The 26,055-nt window shown below is 40.6% G+C and overlaps 1 pseudogene; it reads right to left on the bottom strand.

Annotated features, from left to right (window-relative positions):
- Positions 1-3,186: 3,186 nt before the first annotated feature.
- LOC101132917 (large ribosomal subunit protein uL24-like) lies at positions 3,187-22,744 on the bottom strand (annotated as a pseudogene).
- Positions 22,745-26,055: the final 3,311 nt, after the last annotated feature.

Here is a 26,055-nt window from a genome sequence, read left to right as displayed (position 1 = left end):
TTTTTCCTTCATTTCAGCCTTGGTGAATCTGACAATTATGTGTCTTGGGGTTGTTCTTCTTAAGGAGTATCTTTGTGCTGTTCTCTGTATTTCCTGAATTTCATTGTTGGCCTGCCCTGCTAGGTTGGGGAAGTTCTCCTGATAGCATCCTGCAGAGTGTTTTGCAACTTGGTACCATTCTCCCCATCACTTTCAGGTACACCAGTCAAATGTGGATTTGGTCTTTTCACATAGTCCCATATTTCTTGGAGGCTTTGTTCATTTTTTTTTTTTTTTTTTTTTACTTTTTTCTCTAAACTTCTCACTTCATTTCATTCATTTGATCTTCAATCACTGATATCCTTTTTTCCACTTGATACTGAATCTTATGCATGCATCACGTAGTTCTCGTGCCACAGTTTTCAGCTCCATCAGGTCATTTAAGGTCTTCTCTGTGCTGAAGAGTTAGCCATTTGCCTAATCTTTTTTCAAGGTTTTAGCTTCCTTGTGATGGGTTCAAACATCCTCCTCTAGCTCGGAGAAGTTTGTTATTACTGATCTTCTGAAGCCTACTTCTGTCAGCTCGTCAAAGTCATTATCCGTCCAGCTTTGTTCTGTTGCTGGTGAGGAGCTGCAATCCTTTGGATGAGAAGAGGTGCTCTGGTTGTTAGATTTTTCAGCTTTTCTGCTCTGGTTTCTCACCATCTTTGTAGTTTTATCTACCTTTGGTCTTTCATGATGGTGATGTACAGATGGGGTTTTGGTGTGGATGTCCTTTCTGTTAGTTTTCCTTCTAACAGTCAGGACCCTCAGCTGCAGGTCAGTTGGAGTTTGCTGAAGGTCCACTCCAGACCATTTTCCTGGGTATTACCAGCAGAGGCTGCAGAACAGCAAATATTGCAGAAGAGCAAACGTTGCTGCCTGATCCTTCCTCTGGAAGCTTCATCTCAGACGGACACCCGGCTGTATGAGGTGTCAGTCAGCCACTACTGGGAGATGTCTCCCAGTTAGGCTCCTGGGGGATCAGGGACCCATTTGAGGAGGTGGTCTGTCCATTCTCAGATCTCAAACTCCATGCTGGGAGAACCACTGCTCTCTTCAAAGCTGTCAGACAGGGACGTTTAAAAGTCTGTAGAAGTTTCTGCTGCCTTTTGTTTAGCTATGCCCTGCCCCCAGAGGGGTGGGGTCTACAGAGGCAGGCAGGCCTCCTTGAGCTGATGTGGTCTCCACCCAGTTCCAGCTTCCCAGTGGCTTTGTTTACCTAGTCAAGCCTCAGCAATGGCAGACGCCCCTCCCCCAGCCTTGCTGCCACCTCGCAGTTTGATCTTGGACTGCTGTGCTAGCAGTGAGCAAGGCTCCATGGGCATGGGACCTGCTGAGCCAGGTGCAGGATATAATCTCCTGGTGTGCTGTTTACTAAGACCTTTGGAAAAGTGCAGTATTAGGGTGGGAATGTCCCAGTTTTTCCAGGTACCGTCTGTCACGGCTTCTCTTGGCTAGGAAAGGGAATTCCCTAACCCTTTGCGCTTCCCAGGTGAGGCGATGCCCCGCCCTGCTTTGGCTCACACTCTGCAGGCTGCACCCACTGTCCAACCAGTCCCAATGAGATGAACCCAGTACCTCAGTTGGAAATGCAGAAATCACCCATCTTCTGCATCACTCATGCTGGGAGCTGTAGGCTGGAGCTGTTCCTATTCGGCCATCTTGGAACCATATCCATGTATGTCTTTCTTCTGGCAACTCTGTACTCACATAAAAGCTGCATTTTCAACATGAGATAAAATATTTTGTACAGAGAAGAAGGTTTTCATGACTCCTGGCATAGCTGCAGCTTTAGCTTCTTTTTTTAAACACTAGTCCTAATGTAGGATTCATTTATCTTGAAGTGGTAAACAACCCCAGCTGCAGACCTCAATCTATGCCTATCAAGTAATTCAACTTTTTCTTATAATGTCAAGACTTTTCTCAGCTTCTTGAACACTTCCAGCATCACTAGTGTTATTTTGTATGGGCCTCAGGTTGTTACTGAAGGTTTACAGTATTTCACTAAACATAAGGAAAAATACATGAGAACTGCTGGAGATCTTTTTACTGCTATACGCAATTTACTAGAGGGACAAACTATTCACATGGAGATGCAAAGCATCACACAACATTTCAAGCAGATACTCACCATACTTGGTCTTACTGCAACAGCAACAGAAAGTGTCTATGAAATTATTACAACAGTACAGTATGTACTCCAGTTAATTTTATGCAGTTATGATTTCATACCACATCTTTATTTATGTTTCTCTTGACTGCAAATGGCACAATGTATGGCATGTAAGTGTAAGTTTTCATAAATTTTACCTTTTTCTAATTTCTATATATTTTATGGTAGAAGAGATAAAATAGCACCTATTTATAGTTTATACATTCATAACATTTACTTTTTTATATTTCTAGACTATGCAATGTATCTGTGATTATTTTCCCATTGTTGCAAATCTCGAAAAAGTTTTCCAATAATTTTTTTTTTTTAAATCCACATGTGGCTGGGCATGGTGGCTCATGCCTGTAATCCCAGCACTTGGGAAGCTAAGGAGGGTGGATCCCTTGAGTCCACGAGTTCATAAACCATCCTAGGCAATGTGGCAAAACCCTGTCTCTACAGAAAATACAAAAAAATTAGCCAGACATGATGGCATATGCCTGTGGTCCCAGCTACTTGGGAGGCTGAGGTAAGAGGATCACCTGGGCCTGGGAGGTTGAGGCTGCCGTGAGCCATGATTGCGCCACTGCAATCCAGTCTGGGTGACACAGTGAGACCCTGTCTCAAAAAAATAAAAAATAAAAAATAAATAAATAAAAATCCACATATAAGTGGACCCATGTTGTTCAAGGGTTAACTATACTAGCTTCTGGACTAGTAATAATTTTTAGTCTCTTAAATCATGCAGGAAACAAAGAATGCAGTTACAGATAATTCTTACAAGAATATTAGCTTTAAAAATTGCCCATGTTTTACCTTTGCTGAGATCTTTATTTCTTCATATAGCTTCATGTTATTGTCTAGTGTCCTTTCGTTTCAACCTGTAGGACTCCCTCTAGTTTTTTTTTTTGCAGGGCAGGTCTAGTGGTCACAAACTCCCTCAACTTCTATTTATCTGGGAATCTCTTTTTTCAGTTGTTAAATTTTAATCAAAGCTTGTGTATAAGATTATTTTATTCCTGCATCTTCTCAATTGTTTCTTCCTTGTGTTTGACCTTTTCCTTTCCCATTTGGTGAGATTTGGCTTTCCATTCAAGGATCTTTTTGTGGTCTTTGTCCATTTTTAGCCTAGTGATAACCACCTTGCTGGGGTGAATGCATATGTGGACAGTTGTGCCATTAGCCTTTTCCTGCTGCACCCATACAGTGTAGATAACATATTTCTTTTATAAACCTGGACTACTTTGCCAATTTGCTGACCTTTTATAGTGTCCTCATACAACCTGAACTTCATCATCCTTTCGGATGGGCAGGGACCACACGTTGTACTTCTGTCTCAGCTGTTTGGAAAGAGGGGAAGACATCTTTCTGGGAAAGTGGGAAGGTGCTTTGAAATGCCTTTTGCAATTCTTCCTTCGGTTGGAAGTCACAAAGGGATTGAACTTTGTTTTGGTTGCTCCCACTTTGGTGATGGCTGCAAAAGGGTTATCTGGGAATCTTTTAATATCTCCCTCACTTTTTTTCCCCCAATGAAACTTAATTTATTACCCTAAAATGTAAATTACATAACATTTTCACACATCATGAAATATTATTCCTGTTAATTTTTCAAATATTTTAAACTGTACAAATTATTCTTAGCTCATTAGCTGTAGAAAAATGAGTAGCAAGCTGAATTTGGCTCAAGGGCTGCAGTTTGTTGACTCACGAGTTTATTTTTCATTTTTAATTTTCTTTAAATTATACTTTAAGTTCTAGGGTACATGTGCACAGCGTGCAGGTTTGTTACATATGTATACATGTGCCATGTTGGTGTGCTGCACCCAGTAACTCGTCATTTACATTAGGTATATCTCCTAATGCTATCCCTTCCCCCTCCCCCAACCCCACAACAGGCCCCGGTGTGTGATGTTCCCCTTCCTGTGTCCAAGTGTTCTCATTGTTTTATCAGAGACTAGGATTGCAACCCCAGCCTTTTTTTGTTTTCCATTTGCTTGGTAGATCTTCCTCCATCCCTTTATTTTGAGCCTTTGTGTGTGTCTGCACGTGAGATGGGTCTACTGAATACAGCATACTGATGGGTCTTGACTCTTTATCCAATTTGCTAGTCTGTGTCTTTTATTTGGGGCATTTAGCCCATTTACATTTAAGGTTAATATTGTTATGTGTGAATTTGATCCTGTCATTATGTTGTTAGCTGGTTATTTTGCTCGTTAGTTGATGCAGTTTCTTCCTAGCCTCGATGGTCTTTACAACTTGTCATGTTTTTGCAGTGGCTGGTACCAGTTGTTCCTTTCCATGTTTAGTGCTTCCTTCAGGAGCTCTTGTAAGGCAGGCCTGGTGGTGACGAAATCTCTCAGCATTTGCTTGTCTGTAAAGGATTTTGCTTCTCCTTCACTTATGAAGCTTAGTTTGGTTGGATATGAAATTCTGGATTGAAAATTCTTCTCTTTAAGAATGTTGAATATTGGCCCCCACTCTCTGCTGGCTTGTAGAGTTTCTGCCAAGAGATCTGCTGTTCGTCTGATGGGCTTCCCTTTGTTGGTAACCTGACCTTTCTCTCTGGCTGCCCTTAAGATTTTTTCCTTCATTTCAACCTTGGTGAATCTAACGATTATGTGTCTTGGAGTTGCTCTTCTCGAGGAGTATCTTTGTGGCATTCTCTGTATTTCCTGAATTTGAATGTTGGCCTGCCTTGCTAGGTTGGGGAAGTTCTCCTGGATAATATCCTGTGGAGTGTTTTCCAACTTGGTTCCATTCTCCCCATCACTTTCAGGTACACCAATCAGACATAGATTTGGTCTTTTCACGTAGTCCCATATTTCTTGGAGGCTTTGTTTCTTTTTACTCTTTTTTCTTTAAACTTCTCTTCTCACTTCATTTCATTCATTTGATCTTCAATCACTGATACCCTTTCTTCCAGTTGATCGAATCGGCTACTGAAGCTTGTGCATTTGTCATGTAGTTCTCGTGCCATGGTTTTCAGCTCAATCAGGTCATTTAAGGAGTTTTCTACACTGGTTATTCTAGTTAGCCATTCGTCTACTCTTTTTTCAATGTTTTTAGCTTCTTTGTGATGGGTTCGAACTTCCTCCTTTTGCACGGAGAAGTTTGATCGTCTGAAGCCTTCTTCTCTCAACTTGTCAAATTCATTATCTGTCCAGCTTTGTTCCATTGCTGGCAAAGAGCTGCATTCCTTTGGAGGGAGAGAGGTGCTCTGATTTTTAGAATTTTCAGCTTTTCTGCTCTGTTTTTTCCCCATCTTTGTGGTTTTATCTACCTTTGGTCTTTGATGATGGTGATGTACAGATGGGGTTTTGGTGTAGATGTCCATTCTGTATGTTAGTTTTCCTTCTAACAGTCAGGACCCTCAGCTGCAGGTCAGTTGGAGTTTGCTGGAGGTCCACTCCAGACCCTGTTTGCCTGGGTATCAGCAGCGGAGGCTGCAGAACAGTGAATATTGCGGAACAGCAAATGTTGCTGCCTGATCTTTCCTCTGGAAACTTCATTTCAGAGGGGTACCAGGCCGTGTGAGGTGTCAGTCTGGGTGTCTCCCATTTAGGCTACTCGGGGGTCAGGGACCCACTTGAGGAGGCAGTCTGTCTGTTCTCAGATCTCAAACTCCATGCTGGGAGAACCACTACTCTCTTCAAAGCTGTCAGACAGGGACATTTAAGTCTGCAGAGGTTTCTGCTGCTTTTTGTTTAGCTATGCCTTGCCCCCAGATGTGGAGTCTACAGAGGCAGGCAGGCAGGCTGCCTTGAGCTGAGGTGGTCTCCACCCAGTTCCATCTTCCTGGCCGCTTTGTTTACCTACTCAAGCCTCAGCAATGGTGGGTGCCCCTCCCCCAGCCTCGCTGCCACCTTGCAGTTTGATCTCAGCCTGCTGTGCTAAAAATGAGCGAGGCTCCGTGGGCATGGGACCCTCTGAGCCAGGCGTGGGCTATAAACTCCTGGTGGTGCCGTTTGCTAAGACCATTGGAAAAGTGCAGTATTAGGGTAGGAGTGACCTGATTTTCCAGGTGCCATCTGTCACCCCTTCCCTTGGCTAGGAAAGGGAATTCCCTGACCCCTTGGGCTTCCCAGGTGAGGCAATGCCTCACCCTGCTTTGGCTTATGCTAGGTGGGCTGCACCCACTGTCCTGCCCCCACTGTCCAAGGATCCCCAGTGAGATGAACCCAGTACCTCAGTTGGAAATGCAGAAATCACCTGTCTTCTGCGTCACTCATGCTGGGAGCTGTAGACTAGAGCTGTTCCTATTCAGCCATCTTGAAACTGCCCCTCGAGTTTATTTTTAAAAATTTTTTATTTCCATAGGTTATTGGGTAGTGTTTGGTTACATGAGTAAGTTCTCTGGTGGTGATCTATGAGATTTTAGTAAATGGCCACCAATCAATGAGTGGATACAGAAACTGTGATTTATATATATATCACATATGTATATATGTGTGTGTATATATATCACATATGTATATATGTGTGTGTATATATATCACATATGTATATATGTGTGTGTATATATATCACATATGTATATATGTGTGTGTGTATATATCACATATGTACATATGTGATATATACACATATATGTATATATGTGGTTGATATATACATATGTGATTATCAGTTTTTATATATGAATAATATACGTTTTATATATATATATACACACACATATATGAGATGGAATACTATTCAGCCATAAAAAGGAATGAATTAATGGCATTCACAGCAACCTGGATGAGATTGGAGACTATTATTCTAAGTGAAGAAACTCAGGAATGGAAAACCAAATATTGTATGTTCTCACTCATAAGTAGGAGCTAAGCTATCAGGATGCAAAGGGATAAGAATGACACAGTGGACTTTGGGGGCTTGAAGAAAGTGTGGGAAGGGCGTGAGGGATAAAATATTTCCCTCACTTCTGCAGGACAATTTTTCTTGATATAAAATTGTTGGTTGTCATATTTCTAGAATTGATACATAATATTTGTACATATTAATGTGGTACATGTTATTTTGTTACATGCATAGAACGTGTAATAATAAAGTCCAGGTATATAGGGTATCCATCACCTTGAATATTGTTTCTTCAGGTTGGGAATGTCTCAAGGCCTCTCTTTTAGCTATTATGACATATATAACACGTTGTCAATTATAGTCACCCTACTCTGCTATCAAACATTAGAACTTATTCCTTCTATGCAACTGTATGTTTGTATCCATTAACCAACCTCTCTTCATCCCCCCTCTACCGACATACCTTTCCCAGTCTCTGGTATGTATCATTCTACTCTCAGCCTTTATGAGATCAACTTCCTTAGCCTTTATATATGAGTGAGAACATGCGATATTTGTCTTTCTGTGCCTGGATTATTTCATGTAACGTAATGACCTTCAGTTCTATCCATGTTGCTGAAAATGGCATGGTTTCATTCTTTATTTTATGGCCAAATAGTGTCCCATTTTGTATATATCACATTTCATTCATTCATTTATTCATTCATTCATTCATTCATTCATTCATACAGTGATGGCCACTTGGGTTGATTCCCTATCTTTGCTATTGTGAATGGTACCGCAATAAATATGAGAGGGCAGGTATCTATTTGATATACTGATTTCTTTTCCTTTGACTAAATTCCCAGCAGTGGAATTGCTGGGTCATATGGTAGCTCTATTTTTAGTTTTCAGAGAACTCCATATTGTTTTGCATAGTGGCTGTGCTAATCTACATTCCCACCGACAGTGTACAAGAGTTGCCTTTTCTCTGTATCCTTGCCAGCATCTGTTTTTTTTTTATAAAAATTTTATAATAGCTACTCTAACTATATCTCATTTTGGTTTCAATGTACATTTCCCTGATGAGTAGTGATGAGCTTTTTAAAAATTTCATTTACCTGTTGGCCACTTGTAGATCGTCTTTTGAGAAATGTCTATTTACATAATTTCTCCACTTTTTCATGTGATTATTATTACTGAGTTGTTTGAGTTGCTTGTATATTCTAGGTAATAGCCCCTTGAGGGATGAATAGTTGGCTAATATTTTCTCAAACATTCAACAGATTGTCTCTTCATTTCATTGATTGCTTTGTTTACTGTGCAGAAGCTTTTTAGTTTATGCTAGTCTCCTTGTCTATTTGTGTTTTTATTGTCTGTGCTTTTGAGGTCTTAGCCATAAAATCTTTGTCTAGATAAATGTCCTGAAGTGTTTTCTGTGTTTTCTTCTAGTAGTTTTATATTTTCAGATGTTACATTTAAGCCTTTCATCTAGCTTGAGTTGACATTTATGTGCAGTGAGAAATAGGGGTCCAGTTTCATTTTTCTGCATATAGACATTCAATTTTCCCAGCATTACTTATTGAAAAACATGTCATTTCCCCAGTGTATGTTCTTGGTGTCTTTGTCAAAAATCAGTTGGCTGTCAGTATGTGACTTTTTCTGTGTTCTCTGTTTTGCTCCATTGGTCTGTGTGTCTGTTTTTATACCAATACTTGCTGTTTTGGTTACTATAGCCTTGAAATATATTTTGAACCAGGTAATATGATGCCTCCAGCTTTGTTCTTTTTATTCAGGAGGACTTTGACTATTCTGGCTCTTTTTTGGTTTCATTTGAATTCTAGGATTGTTTTTTCTATTTCTGTGAAAAATGACGTTGGTATTTTGATAGAGATTGCATTGAATCTGTAGATTGCTTTGGGTAGTATGGTCATTTTAACTATGTTAACTCTTCTGATTCATGAGCATGGGATGTCTTTCTATTTGTGTCCTCTTTAATTTCTTTCAACAAAGTCTTGAAGTTTTCCTTGTAAAGGTCTTTTGCTTCCTTGGTTAAATTTATTCCTAGGTATTTTTTTTTGGAGCCATTGTAAATGGGATTGCTTTTTTGATTTATTTCTCAGTTTATTATTGGTGTTTAGAAATGCTGTTGATTTTTGTAAGTTGATTTTATATCCTATTTTGCTAAATTTACTTATGAATATAAGTTTTTTCATAAAGTTTTAAGATTTTTTCTAGATAAAAGATCATGTTATCTGCAGAGGGACAATTTGACTTCCTCTTTCCACATTTTTATTTTTATTTTTTTAGACAGGGTCTTACCCTGTCACCCAGGCTGGAGTGCAGTGGTACAATCTCGGCTCACTGCAACCTCTACCTCCCAGGTTCAAGCAATTCTCCTGCCTCAGCCCCCTGGGATAGCTGGGATTACAGGCACCCGCCACCACACCTGTCAAATTTTTGTATTTTTTTAGTAGAGACGATTTCACCATGTTGGCCAGGCTGGTCTCGAACTCCTAACCTCAGGTTATCCTCCCACTATGGCCTCCCAAAATCCTGGGATTACAGGCATGAGCCACTGTACCTGGCCTATGTCTTTTATTTATTTTTCTTACCTGATTGCTCTGGCTAGGACTTCCAGTGCTATGTTTAATAAGAGTGGTGAAAGTGAACATTCTTGACTTGTTTCAGTTTTCAGAGAAAAGGTTTTCAGGTTTTTCCCATTCAGTGTGGTGTTAGATGTGGACTTGTTGTATATGGCCTTTATTATGTTGAGGTATGTTCCTTCTATGCCTACTATGTTGGAAGTTTTTATCATTAAGGGATGTTGAATTTTATCAAATGCTTTTTCTCCATTTACTGAGATATGATTTTTGTCTTCCTTTCTGTTGGTGTGATATATTATGTTTAACTTGTATATGTTGAACCATCCTTGCATCGTTGGGATAAATTCCACTAGATCATGGTGTATTATGTTTTTGATGTTGGATTTAGTTTGCTTAGTATTTTGAGGATTTTTGTCTCTGTTAATCAGGGATATTGGCTTGTGGTTTTCTCTTTTTTTTTTTTTAATTAGGGAAAGCTTTGAATGAATTAGGGAAATTTTCCTCCTTTTCAATTTTTTGCAACAGTTTGAGGAAAATTGATATTAAATCTTCTTTGTAAGTTTGGCAGAATTCAACAGTGAAGCCATGCAGTCCTGCACTTTTTTTTTGTTGACAGACCTTTTATTACTTGTTCAATTTCATTTCTCATTGTTGGTCTGTCCGGGTTTTCTATTTCTTCCTGACTCAATCTTGGTAGGTTTAGTGTGTCCAGGAATTTATCGATTTTTATATTAGTTATTTATAATTTCTGATCTTTTATATTTCTGTGGTATGTCTCCTATTGTAATGTCTCCTTTTCTGTTTCTTTTAGATTTGGGGGTGTATGTGAAGGTTTGTTACATAGATGAACATGTGTCATGGGGGTTTGTCATACATATATTTCATTACCTAAGAATTAAGCCAGTACCCAATAGTTACCTTTTCTGCTCTTATCCCTCCTCCCAACCTCCCTGCTCAAGTAGACCCCAGTGTCTATTGTTTTCTTCTTTGTGTTAGTGAGTTTTTATTATTTAGCTCCCACTTATAAGTGAGAACATGCAGCATTTGGTTTTCTGTTTCTGTGTCGGTTTGCTAAGGATAATGGCCTCCAGCTCCATCCATGTTCCCACAAAAGACATGATCTCATTGTTTTTTTAATGGCTGTGTAGTATTCCATAGTGTATATGTACCTCATTTTCTTTATCCAGTCTGTCATTTATGAGCATTTAAGTTGATTCCATGTATTTGCTATTGTGAATAGTGCTGCAATGAACATTTGCATACATGTGTCTTTATGGTAGAATGACTTAATATTCCGCTGGGTATATACCCAGTAATGGGATTGCTGGGTCTAATGGTAGTTCTGCTTTTAGCTCTTTGAGGAATCAACATACTGCTTTCCACAATGGTTGAACTAATTGACACTCCCATCAACAGTGTATAAGTGTGCACTTTTCTCCAAAACCTCACCAGTACCTGTTATTTTTTGAGTTTTTAATAACAGCTATTCTGACTGATGTGAACTAGTATCTCATTATGGTTTTATTTGCATTTCTCTAATCAGTAATATTGAGCTTTTTTCTTTTTTTTAAAGTTTTTTATTCTTTAAGTCTTTTTAAATATGTTTGTTGGCTGCATGTATGTCTTCTTTTGAGAAATATCTGTTCATGTCCTTTGCCCACTTTTTAATGGGGTTGTTTTTTCTTATAAATTTAAGTCCCTCATAGATGCTGGATATTCGACCTTTGTTAGATGCATAGTTTGCAAAAATTTTCTCCCATATTAGATTGCCTGTTTACTCTGTTGATAGTTTCTTTTGCTGTGCAGTATCTCTTAAGTTTAATCAGACCCACTTATCAAATTTTGTTTTTGTTGCGATTGCTTTTGGTGTCTTTGTCATGAAACCTGCCTGTTCCTATGTCCAGGATGGTATTGCCTAGGTTGTCTTCTGGGGTTTTTATAGTTTTGGGTTTTACATTTAAGTCTTTAATCCATCTCGAGTTAATTTTTGTGTATGGTGTGAGCAAGGGAGTCCAGCTTCAGTCTTCTGCATACGGCTAGCCAGTTATCCCAGCACCGTTTATTGACAAGGGAGTCTTTTCCCCATTGCTTGTTTTTTGTCAGCTTTGTTGAAGATCAGATGGTCGTAGATGTGTGGTCCTATTTCTGGGCTGTCTATTTTGCTCCCTTGGTCTATGTGTCTGTTTTTTGTACCAGTACCATGCTGTTTTGGTTACTGTAGCCTTGTAGTACAATTTGAAGTCAGGTAAGGTGATGCCTCCAGCTTTGTTCTTTTTGCTTAGGGATGCCTTAGCTGTTCAGGCTCTTTTTTTGGTTCCATATGAATTTTAAGATAGTTTTTTCCAGTTCTGTGAAATGTCATTGGTAGTGTGATAGGAATAGCATTGAATCTGTAAATTGCTTTGGACAGTGTAGCCATTTTAATGGTATTGATTTTTCATATTCATGAACATGGGATGTTTTCCCATTTGTTTTTGTCTTCTCTGATTTCTTTGAGCAGTGTTTTGTAATTCTCATTGTAAAGCTTTTTCATCTTCCTTGTTAGCTGTATTCCTAAGTATTTTATTTTTGTGGCATTTGTGAATGAGATTACATTTTTGATTTGCCTCTCAGTTTGGCCATTGTTGGTGTATAGAAATACTAATGATTTTTGTACATGGATTTTTGTATCCTGCAACTTTGAAGTTATTTATCAGCTTAAGGAGCTTTTGGGCTGACACTAATCATGTCATCTGCAAACAGATGTTTGACTTTCTGTCTTCCTATTTCAATGTCCTTTCTTTCTCTTGCCTAATTGCTCTGGCTAGGACTTCCAATACTATGTTAAATAGAAGTGGTGAGAGAGAGCATTCTTGTCTTGTGCCAGTTTTCAAGGGGAATGCTTCCAGCTTTTGCCCACTCAATGTAATTTTTGCTGTAAGTTGGTCATAGATGGCTCTTATTATTTTGAGGTATGTTCCTTCAATACCTAGTTTGAGAAGTTTTAACATGAAGGAGTGTTGAATTTTATCAAAAGTCTTTCCTGTGTCTATTGAGATAATCATGTGGTTTTTGTCTTTAGTCCTGTTTATGTGATAAATCACATTTTTTGATTTTGCCTATGTTGAACCAGCCTTGCATCCCAGGGATGAAGCCTACTTAATCATGGTGGATTAGCTTTTTGATATGCTGCTGTATTCGGTTTGCAAGTATTTTACTGAGGATTTTTGCATCAATGTTCATCAAGGATATTGGCCTGAAGTTTTCTTTTTTTGTTGTTGTGTCTCTGCCGGGTATCAAGATGATGCTGGCCTCATAGAATGAGTTGGGGAGGAGTCATTCCTTATCAAATTTTTTGGAATAGTTTCTGTAGGAATGGTACCATCTCTTTTTTTGTACATCTGGTAGAATTCGTCTGTGAATCCATCCAGTCACATGCTTCTTTGAAAGCCCAGGACTGGTTGGTAGGCTTTTTATTACTGGTTGGTTGATAGGCTATTTATTACTGATTCAATTTTAGAGCCTGTTATTAGTCTGATCAGGGAATCAATTTCTTCCTAGCTCAGAAGCGGGAGGGTGTAGGCTGTATGTTTCCAGAAATTTATCCATCTCATCTAGGTTTTGTAGTTTGTGTGCATAGAGGTGTTTGTAGTAATTTCTGAGGGTGGTGTTTTGTTGTTGTTGTTGTTTTCCCTTTTTTGGAGATGGAGTCTCGCTCTTTTGCCCAGGCTGGAGTGCAGTGGTACAGTCTTGGCTCACTGCAACCTCTGCCTCCCAGGTTCACACAATTATCCTGTCTCAGCCTCCTGAGTAGCTGGGATTACAGACATGCACCACCATGCCTGGCTAATTTTTGTGTTTTTTAGTAGAGTCGGAGTTTCACCATGTTGCCAGGCTGGCCTCAAACTCCTGACTTCAAATGATCCACCTGCCTCAGCCTCCCAAAGTGCTGGAATTACAGGCATGAACCACTGTGCCTGGCTTGTTTCTGATTGTTGTTTTTATTTCTGTGGGTTCAGTAGCAACATTCCCTTTGTCATTTCCAATTGTGTTTATTTGGATCTTTTCTTTTCTTCCTTATTCTTCTAGCTAGTGACCTATCTGTTAATTTTTTCAAAAAACCAACTCCTGGATTAATTGATCTTTTGAGTGGTTTTTCATGTCTCAATTTGTAGTTCAGCTCTGATTTTTATTATCTTCTGCTAGCTTTGGAGCTGATTTGTTCTTCCTTCTCTAATTCTTTCAGTTGTGAAGTTAGGTTAATTTGAGATCTTTCTAACTTTTTGATGAGGGCATTTAGAGCTATGAATTCCCCTCTTAACACTGGCTTAGCTGGGTCCCAGATATTCTGGTATGTTTTATCTTTGTTCTTATTATATTCAAAGAACTTCTTGATTTCTGCCTTAATTTCATTATTTATCCAAAAGTCATTCAGGAGCATGCTGTTTAATTCCCATGTAATTGCATGGTTTTGAGCGATTTTCACTGTCTTCTATTTTTATTGTGCTGTGGTTTGAGAGTGTGTTTCATATGATTTTGACTCTTTTACACTTGTTGAGGATTGTTTTATATCCAATTATGTGGTTGATTTTAGAGTATGTGCCATTTGATAATGAGAATAATGTATATTCTGTTGTTTTGGGGTGGAGAGTTCTGTAAAGGTCTAACAGATTCATTTGGACCAGTGTTGAGGTTAGGTCCCGAAAATCTTGTTAATTTTCTGCCTCAATGATCTGTCTAATACTGTCAATGGAGTGTTGAAGTATCCTACTAGTATTGTGTAGGAGTCTGTCTCTTTGTAGATATCTAAGAACTTGCTTTATGAATCTGGATGCTCCTGTGTTGGTTGCATATATATTTAGGATTGTTAGTTCTTATTAAATTGAACCTTTTACCATTATGTAATGCCCTTCTTTGTGTTTTTTTATCTTCATTGGTTTGAAATCTGTTTTGTCTGTAGTTAGGATTGCAACCTTTACTTTTTTGTTTTCCATTTGCTTCGTAGATTTTCCTCCATTCCTTCATTTTGAGTCTATGAGTGTCATTACATGTGAGATGTCTCTTAAAGGCAGCATACCATAGGGTCTTGCTTTTTTATCCAGCTTGCCACTCTGTGCCTTTTAAGAGGGCATTTAGCCCACTTATATCCAAGGTTAGTATTGATATGTATGGATTTGATTCTGTCATTGTGCTGTTAGTTGCTTAAGATGTTGGCTTTTGTGTGTTTGCTTATAGTCTTTGTATTAGCTGAGAGCAGTCTTTCCTTTCTATATTTAGTGCTGCTTTCAAGATCTCTCATGTGGCAGGTCTGGTGGTAATGAATTCCCCCAACATTTTGTTATCTGAAAAGGATTTTATTTCTCCTTCACTTAGGAAACTTAGTTTGGCTGGATATAAAATTCTTAGTTGAAGATTTTTTTCTTTAAGAATGTTGACTATAAGCCCCCCCAATCTCTTCTGGCATGTAGGGCTTTAGCTGAGAGGTCTGCTGTTAGCCTAACAGGGTTCCTTTTGTAGGTGACCTGCCCTTTCTCTCTAGCTGTGTTTAATATTCTTTCTTTCACTGCGACCTTGGAAAATCTGATTATGTGTCTTGGGGATGATCATCATGTATAGAATCTTTCAGAAGTATTTTCTGAATTTGACTGTTGGCCTCTCTAGCAAGGTTGGGGATGTTTTCATGGATGATATCTCAAATGTGTTTTCCAAATTGTTTGCTTTCTCCCCCTCCCTTTCATGGATGCCAATGATTCTTAGATTTGGTCTCTTTACATAATCACATACTTCTCAGAGGTTTTGTTCATTTTATAATTTTTAAAAAATTTTTTGTCTGAAAATTTTAGAGACTTAGTCCTCAAGTTCTGAGATTCTTTCCTCAGCTTGGTTTATTCTACTGTTAATGCTTGTGATCACATTGTGAAATTCTTGTATTATGTTATTCAGCTCTGTCAGACCCATTAGGTTCTTTTTTATACTAGCTATTTCATCCTTCAGCTACTGGATTGCTTTATTGTGATTCTTATTTTCCTTGAATTGGGTTTTTCTGTCCACCTGAATCTTCATGATTTTTGTTCCTATCTATTTCTGAACTCTATTTCTGTCATTCCAACCAGTTTGGCCTGGTTAAAAACTCTCGTTGGAGAACGGATGCAGTCATTTGGAGGACATATGACACTCTGGCGATTTGAGTAACCGGGGTTCTTCTGTTGGTTCTTTCTCAGCTCTTTGTGTGGGTGTTCTTTTAACTGCAGTGTAGACTGACTGCAGTAAATAGGCTTCTCTTCTGGATGTTTTCACCAGGCCAAAGCTTTGTGCAGGGTCTTATTTGAAACTGACTTCTTGTCTCTGGTTTCAGAGGGGGTATGTTAGTGAGGTATCTTTGGTGTTGAAGCTTTGAGGTGTAATCCAGCAGGTGGCACTTAGGCTTATTGGTCAGTTGGTAGACTCTTTCTTCTGTGTTCCCTCTCAATGTTCTGAAAGTGTGGGTTCCTTTCCCCCTTGAGCGCTGACTGTAGAGGACAACTTGGCACTCCTGGGCTGCCCACTGCAGCTCTGGGGTGATCTCAGTGTTTGTTTCTCTTCCCCAACTTGGAGGCAGCAGAGGAAGGGATTTTAGTAGTGGTTGTGGTCAAGGGTCATTTGCTTGTCTCCTGAGGGCTCTACCCCAGAGAAATGAAGGTCAGCAATGGCTCAGTGCAATCAGCCCAGGATGGAGAGTTTGTGCTACAGGCCTAAGCCATGGGTTCCCTGTCCGGTGACAAGCAGTGAGGGGTAGAGGGGGTGGGATTGGATCAATGGGATATGGATGGACTCCCCTCCTTGGATTGACTGCAGCTTGTTGGAGGTGTCGATGAGGCACTTAAGGTCTTTGCTCCTTCATTAGTCTGATGGTGGCAAGGGCAGTTCCACTGCAGAGGCAGTGACAGAGAGGCTTTCAATTGCCCCTGGAAGAGTCTGACCACTTTTCCATAGGGCTGCTGCAGTATGCTTGGGTCCACTCCAGTCCCTAGTCACCTTGGATTTTCTAGTACTGAGAGGTATCACCAGTAAGGCTGAAAAAAAGCAAAGATGGCAGCCTGTTTCTCCCCCTGGGAGCTTTGTTTCAGGGAGGTACGGGCCTGTTGCTGGCCCAAAGGCACCTGCAGGAAGTAGCTGGAGACGCAGGTTGGGAAGTCCTGCCCAATGAGGGGGAATGGGGATGATCAGGAACCCACTTAAAAAAGCAGTCTGGCAACATTTTGGTAGAGCAGCTGTGCTGTGCTGGGGGTCTGCTTCAGTGCCCTCCCTGGTCACCTCAGACACTCTGAAGTCCAAAGGCTGGAATGGCTAAGTCGCTCAAACAGCAAAGATAGTGGTTCACCCCTCCCTCTGGAGCTGTATCCCAGAGAAATTAAAAATCTTTGTTCACTGGAGAAACACCAAGAGGGGTGGCTGGAGGACCCAGTTGGGAGGTCCTGACCAGTGAGGAGGAGCAGGATCAGGGATCCACTTAAAAAAGCAGTCTGGCCATGTTTTGGTAGAGCTGTGCAGTGCTGAGAGATCCCTTCTACCCCCAGTCGGCTTGGGTTCTCTGAAATCTGAAGGCTGGAACAGCTATGTCACTCAGACAGCAAAGATGGTGACCTGTCCCCTGCTCTGACAGCACCATCTCCAGCAAAATTCAAATCTCTGTCAGCTGGAGACCACTGGTGGCATTGGTTGGAGGGCCCAACCTAGGAGATCCTGCCCAGTGAGGAGGTCTGGCATCAGTTACCTGCTTAAAGCAGCAGTCAGTCCATGTTTTGGTAGAGCAGCTGTGCTGTGCTGGGGGATCCCTTTCATCCCTGTTCAGCTTGGACACTCCAAAGCCTGAAGGCTGGAATGGCTAAGGCAACCAAACTGCACATTTGGCAGCCTGCCCCTCCCACCAGGAGCTACTTCTTAGGGAGGTACAATGCCACTACTGGTGGCTGGCTGGAATTCCAAGCCAGTGGGTCTTACCTTGTGAGGTGCTGTGGAAGTGGGCCTGCAGGCTATTGCTGCTCAGCCCCCTGGATTCTGCCTCTTTCCTAGGATTATGTATGGGGGTCTAACCTCCCACTTTGCTGGAGCTGCAGCTACTTTTGCCAGAAAGCCTGAGTATCTAAAGCCTCAGTTTCCACACATGCCTGAGTGGCTGCAATGCTGAGGCTCCACATAGCTCTGTCTGTCAGACTGAAGGCCTTGGTGGAGTGGGTTCACAAGGACATCTCCTGACCTGAGGGTTGCAAAGATCCCTGGGAGAAGCGTGGTTTCCCGGGGTCACTCATTCACTCACTGCTTTCTTGGGTGGGGGAGGTTCCCCTAGTTCCATGTTGCTCCCTGTTGGATTGTTGTCCTGTCTTTTTTTTTTTTTTTTTGAGACAGAGTCTTGCTCTGTCTCCCAGGCTGCAGGGTAGTAGCACAATTTCAGCTCACTGCAAGCTCCACCTCAGCTTCCCGAGTAGCTGGGACTACAGGCACCCGCCACCACGCCTGGCTAATTTTTTTGTATTTTTAGTAGAGATGGGGTTTCACTGTGTTAGCCAGCATGGTCTCCATCTCCTGACCTCATGATCTGCCCACCTTGGCCTTCTAAAGTCCTGGGATTACAGGCGTCAGCCACCGCACCTGGCCCTGTCTTGCTTGTCTTTATTCTCCATGGGTCAGGTTGTTTCCTTGATTAGTCCCAATGCAAGTACTTGGTTGTTTCAGTTGAAGGTGTTGTATTTACTTGCCCCTTCCATTCCTCTCTGTGAAAGCCACACATATTAGCTGCTTCTAGTTGGCCATCTTGGCCACTCCCCACTCTTTTTTTGTTTCTGACTTTGAGTCGTCTTTTTTTTTTTTTTTTTTTTGGTTAATCTAGTTAATGGTTTATCAGTTTTTATCTTCTTAAAAAAAAACTATCTTTTCATTGACCCTTTGTAGCTTTAGTTTATATTTTGCTTAGTTCCACTTTGATCTTTATTATTTCTTTCCTTCTACTAATTTTGGGTTTGGTTCTTGCTTTGCTAGTTCCTCAAGGTGCATTGTTAGATTGTTTTAATTCCTTCTACTTTTCTGATATAAGTATTTATTGCTATAAACTTTCTTCTTAGCACTGCTTTTGCTGTGTCCCATAGGTTTCGGTATGTTGTATATCAATTCATTTCTTTTCAGCAGTATTTTTATTTCCTCCTTAATTTCTTATTGGACCTAGGTGGCTATTCAGGAGCATATTGTTTACTTTCTATGTATTTGTATAGTTTTCCAAAGTTTCTCTTGTGATCAACTTCTAGTTTTATTCCACTGTGATCTGAGAAGATAATTAATAGATTTTGATTTAGAAAAATTGTTGAGACTTGTTTTGTATCCTAACAAATGGTCTATCCTGGAGAACGTTCTATGTGCTAATGAGAAGAATATGTATTCTGTAGTTCTTGGTTGCAATGTTCTTAAATGGCTGTTAGGTCCATTTGGTCTGAAGTACAGTTTAAATCCAGTATTTCTTTAATTTTCTTTCTAAATAATCTGTCTAAAGCTGAGAGTGGGGTGTTGAAGTCCCCAACTATTATTGTGTTGGTGTCTATTTCTTCCTTAAGATCTAATAGTATATCTTGAGTACTCTCATGTTGGGTGCATATATGTTTAGAATTATTTGATCCTGGTCCTTACTTGATCCCTGTATCATTACTGTATCATTAGATAATGACCTTCTTTGTCTCTTCTTCACTGTTTTTGACCTAATATGTGTTTTATCTAAGTATAGCTACTCCTGATTGTTTTGTCTTTTTCCATCTCTTTACTTTCAGTCTGTGTCTTACAAGTGAGATGAGTTTCTTGTAGGCAGCATACAAGTGGGTCATTTAAATAAATAGTCCATTCAGACAGTCTGTCTTTTAAGTGAAAAGTTCAATCTGTTTACATTCAAGGCTATTATTGAGGGTTTATTCCTGTCATTTTATTAATTGATTTCTGGTTGTTCTATATATTCTTCCTTTCTTTCTCTCTTTTTATCATTGTGGTTTGATTTTTTTTTTGTAGTGGTAACATTTGAGTTTTTTCTTTTTCTTATTTGTATGTTTGCTCTACCAGTAGGCTTTATACTTCCATGTGTCTTCAGAATTGTAGAAGGCATTGTCCTTTCACTTCCAGGTGTAGGACTGACTTAAGCAATTCTTATAGGACTGATCTAGTGGTGATGAATTTCTTCAGCTTCAGCTTGTCTGGGAAGACTTTTCTCCTTCATTTTTTAAAGACACATTTACTGGATATAGTATGCTTGACTGGCAAGTTTTTTTCTTTCAGCACTTTGAATGTATCATTTCATTCTCTTGGCCTGTGAGGATTCTGCTGAGAAATCCACTGTTAGTCTGATGAGGGCTCCCTAATAAATAACTAGATCATTTTCTTTTGCTGTTTTTATAATTCTCTTCTTTGACTTTTGACAGTTTGACTATAATGTGCTGTGGAGAAGACTATTTTAAATTGTATCTGACTGGAGATTTCTGAGATTCCTAATATCTGGATGTCTAAATTTCTTGCTAGACTTGGAAGTTTTTCAGCTATTACTTTGTAAAATAGGTTTTTCATCGCTTTGGTTTTCTCTTTGGCTTCTGGTACACTGAATATTAGAATATTTGATTGCTTTATGTTGTCCCATATATCACATAGGCTTTGCTAATTTTTTCTTTATTTTTATCTGACTGGGTTATTTCAAAAGACCTGTCTTCAAGTTCTGAAATTCTTTCATCTACTTTATCTAGTCTGTTGAAGCTTTAGAATATATTTTGTATTTCATTCAATGAATTCTTGTGTTACAGAATTTTTGTTTTGGATTTTTTTAAATGTCCCTCTCTTTGGTAAACTCAAATCCTAATTTGATTTTTTTTCTGATTTCTTGGTATTGTATTTAAGTTATCTTGTATTTCACTGAGCTATTTTAATATCATTGTTTTGAATTCTTTAGTATTTCTTATGTTTCTTTTTCATTGGAATCTGTTGCTGGAAAGTTATTGTATTCCTTTGGAGGTATCTTATTTCCTTTCTTTCTCATATTTCTTGTGTCCTTATATTATCAGCACAACAGGTGTAATAGTTGCTTCTTCCACTTTTTTGGATTTACTTTCATAGGGGAGGACTTTTTCCTGAAAATGTATCTACAGTGTTGGTTGAGTAGAAAACTTTGGCTTTGATTCTGGGTGCATGCTACCATGTAATCTCCATATGATTTCTTTGGGTGTAAACAGTGTCAGTTGCATCTTTGATTTTCTCTGTGGCTTAGGGTATGGCTATTAATAGTAACTATGGTGAAGTTTTGCTGGGGACAGGGTGTCACATGGACCAGTCCTCAGGCCCCAGTAGTGGCATCTGTAGGCCAAATGTGCTTGTCCTTGGGCCCCAAGGTGGTGTACACTGGCACTAGTGTTAGTGGGTCAAGTGGGCCAACTCTTAGGTCTCCTGGCTCAGGTGTCAGCCGTGGCATCAGAGGGCAGGGCAGGTGAGTACATTCTCAAGTCCCTTAGGCAGTGGGCATAGCATGAGCAATTGGCAGTAGCAGTGGTTGGACAATTTTCTGGCTATCAAGTGGTCCATGCTAGTGTTGGTGGTGGCTATGATACACTTGTAGGTGGTACATGTGGGTGGGTGCTAGTTGTGGTGGTAGTGGCAGGTTGGGTGAGCCTGTTTTCAGCCCCCTGGAAGGAATACTCACATGCCAGTGGTGGTGGATGGGGCAGGGTGATTTCCAGGCCCCTGGATGGTGTGCTTGGACACTGAGGGGGGAATGTAGCCAGGCTGGGCAGGCATGTCTTTAGGCCCCCCAGTGGTATGTGCAGGTGCTGGCTATGATAGGCAGGAGCAGGGTGATCCCTAGGTCCCCAGAAGAATGCTTGGGTGGAGGTGGAAGCTGCACTGTGGCCTTGCTCCTGGGGAGTGTGGGGTTGGTTTAAGTGGCAGCAGCCATAAATCGGTGCCTGAGGAGCTCATGCTTTGGCCTTAGGTGGTGGCTATTTACAGGGTAGCCTTTCCTCAGGATGTTCTTATTTTATTTTAGTTTTTCAGAGACAGGGCCTAGCTTTGTTGCTCAGACTATAGTGCAGTGGTGTGATCATAGCTCATTATAACTTTGAGCTCCTGGGCTCAAGTGATTCTCCTGCCTCAGCCTCCTGAGTAGTTAGGACAGTGGGTACACACCACCATGAGTAGCTAACTTTATTTTTTTAAAGACAGAATCTTGCTATGTTGCCTAGGGTAGTCTTGAACTTGTGGCCTCAAGTAATCCTCCCACTTCAGTCCCCCTGCTCAAGCACTGGGATTGCAGGTATAAGTTAGCACACCCTGATTCAGTCTGCTTTTAAATGGCTGGTGGCCCTGCTACTGGGGGTGGCAGGGTTGCTAGCCATTGCTGGCATTTTGACCCTGGCAGCAGCAGCCAATAGTGGTACCTGGCTGCCTGTAGAAGGATGTCAATGGGGCTCTAGGGATATGGAGGTATAGGAGCTATTGGGCTCCAGGCAAGAATGCAGTCCAATGAGGGCTAGGCTCTCAAAATAATGCTTTGTTATCGTGGCTTATGTCTCAAGGTGTGTGTGGGGACCTAGTGTGAGCTCTGTCTCTGGAGCAATGGCATTTCATGGTCTCCAGGCAGCTCCCTATGTTAGTCTCAGGGTGTGTGTGGGTTGTGAGGCTCTCCCTTGGCTAGGATTACAGGAGTCTGTAGTGGGAATGTGGACCACCCAGGGTCTCTTACTTACCCTTACTTCCCCTTACTTCCCCTTTTACGACATTGGGGAACCTCTAGGCTCCTAATTGATTCCAGCCCAGCAGGCTGCTTTGCTTCCTTCTTCTGCCTTGTTTCTTATCACTTCTGTGTTGAATTTTAGCCTTCTCTCTTAGACAGTCTATTCAATTGTGATTAACTACCTGCTGGTTTGGTTCTTCTTTGTGGAAGAGGAGAGTACTAGATGCCTCTAGTCAGCAATCTTGAAGCCCTTCTTGTTTTTTTCTTTAAAAAAAAGAATGAAAAAATCTTGCTGTTTTTTTTTCTTTTTACCACTTTGAAATATAAGCCTCCTCCCTTCTGGCCTCCGTAGTTTGAGAATCTCATAATCTTACTGAGAATCCTTTGTATTTGATGAGTCACTTCTCTCTTGCTGCTTTCAAGATTCTCTTCATCTTTGTCTTTCAATGATTTGATTAGAATGTCTTTATAGGTCTCCTCATTCATCCTACTTGTAGTGAGCTTCTTGGGTATTTATAACCATATCTTTCATCAAAGTTGGGAATTTTTTGGCTATTACATCTTCAAAAAATATCTCTGCCCTTTGTCTCTCTTCTGAGACTCCCACAATGGGTATATTGGTTCACTTAATGATGTCCCGTGGGTCCCTTTGGCTCTGTTAATGCCCCTGCAATCTTTTTTCTGTTCATCAAACTTGTTAATTTCAATTGTCCTATCTTCAAGTTCAAGAATTCTTTCTCTTCTGCCTGCTCAAATCTGACTTTGAAGTCTTCTAGAATATTTTTTCATTTCTGTTGTACTTTTCAACTCTAGAATTTTTGTTTTCTCTTTTTATTGATATTTTCATCTTATTCATATGTTATTGCTTGACTTTCTCCGTGTCTTCCTCTAGTTCTTTCAGCATCTAAGACAGATGTTTTAAAGTCTTTGGTAGTTCTACCATCTAATGTTTCTCACAGATAGTTTCTATATTTTTCTTCCTTTAAATCAGCTATACTTTCCTGCTTCTTTGTATGCCTTGTGATTTTGTTAAAAACTGGACATGGGAAGCTAATAGTATGGTATTTCTGGAAATTGGGTTCTTTCTTTTCCTCCAAGCCTTGCTGTTTGTTTTTGTCTTTATTTATTTTTTTAAATCATTGTAGGCTGCCTCCATGCTAAAGATCAGCCTGAGGTGTAAGCTTAAGGTCTTCTCAGATCTTTTTTGAGCTTGTGCCTTTTCCTGTGCATACAGGGTAACTTTCTAATTTCCTCCTTTTATGTAGTTGTTTTTGAATGTCCTCATCTTTAATGTCTGGCTCCCAAAAAGGGAAAAAGAGAAAAATGAAGTGGGCGTATACAAGGAAGAAAAAGGACACTGGCCTTTTACATCCCTTGGAAGTTGCTTCAGCTGGGGTGGAGAGTGGCTTGTGACAATGGCTGCCTGCTTGGTGCTTACACCTCCATGATCAGAAGCAGCAATCAGCCATCAGCCATCAGAACATAGATCCCTGATATTTGGAGGACAGGGTCCTTATTGCCCACCCTGGCTTGTGCAGGAACACATGTACAGCTTCCTGCCATGTGGCAGGGGTGGGGTATGGGAGGTAGGGTGGCAAATGGGTAGCGGCTGGTGAACCAAGAGCTGAAGTTGAGCAAAATGAACTGTTGTTTACTGTCCAAGCCTTCCCCTGGAAGTTGCAAGCCTTGAATAAAATCCAGAGTTCCAAAACAGTTACATCACATTCTGCCAGTGTGATTGTCTTATAGGTGTGGAGATGGATTCCTTGGCCTTTCTACTCCACCATATTCCTGTACTTCTCTCCTCTTTTTTTCCCTAATCTTGTAAATAGTGAGTGTGCAAGGGGTGTTCCACAAAGAATAGCATCCCAGCCTTCAAACTGTCCAAGGCTCCCAGAGACACACTTTCTCCAGATTCATCCCTAGTGTTCTGGGCTAAATTGTGCCCTGTCCCCGACCCATGCCCAAGTTCTAGCCCTCAGTAGCTCAGAATGTGGCTGTATTTGCAAATAGTGCCTCTAAAGAGGTCATTAAGTTAAAATGAGGTCACTAGGGTGGGCTGTAATCCAACATGACTGGTCTCCTTATAAAAAAATAAGTGACCAGGCACAGTGGCTTATGCATGTAATCCCAGCACTTTGGGAGGCCAAGATGGGTGGATCACGAGGTCAGGAGTTCAAGACCAGCCCAGCCAAGATGGTGAAACCCTGTCTCTACTAAAAACACAAAAATTAGCTGTGTGTGGTGGTGGGCACCTGTAATCCCAGCTACTTGGGAGGCTGAGGCAGAGAATTGCTTCTCTGCCTGGTGGAGGCAGAAGGTGGAGGTTGTAGTGAGCCAAGATCCCACCGCTGCACTCCAGCCTGGGCGACAGAGCAAGACTCTGTCTCAAAAAACACACACACAACACAAAAAAAGGTTAAGACACATGAGTTGAAGACCATGTGAAAACACAGGGAGAAAGAGATAGTCACCCACAAACCAAGAAGAGAGACCTTGGGGAAAGAAACCAACTCTGCTGACACCTTGATCATCGATGTCCAGCTCCTAGAACTGTGAGAGAAAGAATTTCTGTTGCTTAAACCACTTGGTTTGTAGCATTTGTTATGACAGCCCTGGCACACTTGTACCCCCATTTATGGTATATTCTATCCCACTGTCAAAATGCTTCCTCTTCCCATTTGAAATCTTTCAATAATTTGTCAGGCTCTTGCTTCTCTAATTGTGCCCTCATATCATAATTTCCTACATGTCAGTGGTCCTCCTCCTGTGGGAATTAAAAAAAAATCTTACCATGAATTTGCATACCTTTAGGCAAATGTTTTTCAAGTGTGTTCCAAGAGAGGATGATTAACGTTGCAGAGAAAGGGGTTTCCAAGGTAATGGCCATTGATATGGTTTGGCTGTGTCCCCACCCAAATCTCAACTTGAATTGTATCTCCTAGAATTCCCCCATGTTGTGGGAGGGACCCAGTGGGAAGTAATTGAATTATGGGGGCCAGTCTTTCCCCTGCTGTTCTCATGATAGTGAATAAGTCTCAGAAGATCTGATGCATTTATCAGGGGTTTCTGCTTTTGCTTCTTCCTCATTTTTCCCTTGCTGCCACCATGTAAGAAGTGCCTTTTGCCTCCTGCCATGATTCTGAGGGCTTCCCAGCCAAGTGGAACTGTAAGTCCAATTAAACCTCTTTTTCTTTTCAGTCTCGGATATGTCTTTATTAGCAAGCAGTGTGAAAACTGACTAATACAGTAAATTAGTAGTGGGAGTGGGGCATTGCTGAAAAGATACCCAAAAATGTGGAAATGACTTTGGAACTGGGTAACAGGTAGACGTTGGAACAGTTTAGAGGACTCAGAAGACAGGATAATGTGGGAAAGTTTGGAACCTCCTAGATACTTGAATAGCTTTGACAAAAATGTTGATAGTGATATGAGCAATAAGGTCCAGGCTGAGGTGGTCTGAGAAGGAGATGACAAACTTCTTGGGAGCAAAGGTGACTCTTGTTATGTTTCAGCAAAGAGACTGGTGGCATTTTGCCCCTGCCCTAGAGATTTGTGGAACTTTCAACTTGAGAGAGACGATTTAGGGTATCTGGTGGAAGAAATTTCTAAGCAGCAAAGCATTCAAAAGGTACCTTGGGTGCTGTTAAAAGCATTCCATTTTAAAAGGGAAAAAGCATAAAAGTTCAGAAAATTTGCAGCCTCACAAAGCAGTAGAAAAGAAAAACCCATTTTTTGAGGAGAAATTGAAGCCAGCTGCAGCAATTTGCATAAGTAGCAAGGAGCCTAATGTTAAT

This window comes from Gorilla gorilla, chromosome 4, assembly GCF_029281585.2.
Source record: "Gorilla gorilla gorilla isolate KB3781 chromosome 4, NHGRI_mGorGor1-v2.1_pri, whole genome shotgun sequence".
Lineage (NCBI taxonomy): Eukaryota > Metazoa > Chordata > Mammalia > Primates > Hominidae > Gorilla > Gorilla gorilla.
The sequence above is the reverse complement of the archived record's forward strand: the minus strand, read 5'-3'. Positions and strand labels throughout refer to the sequence as shown.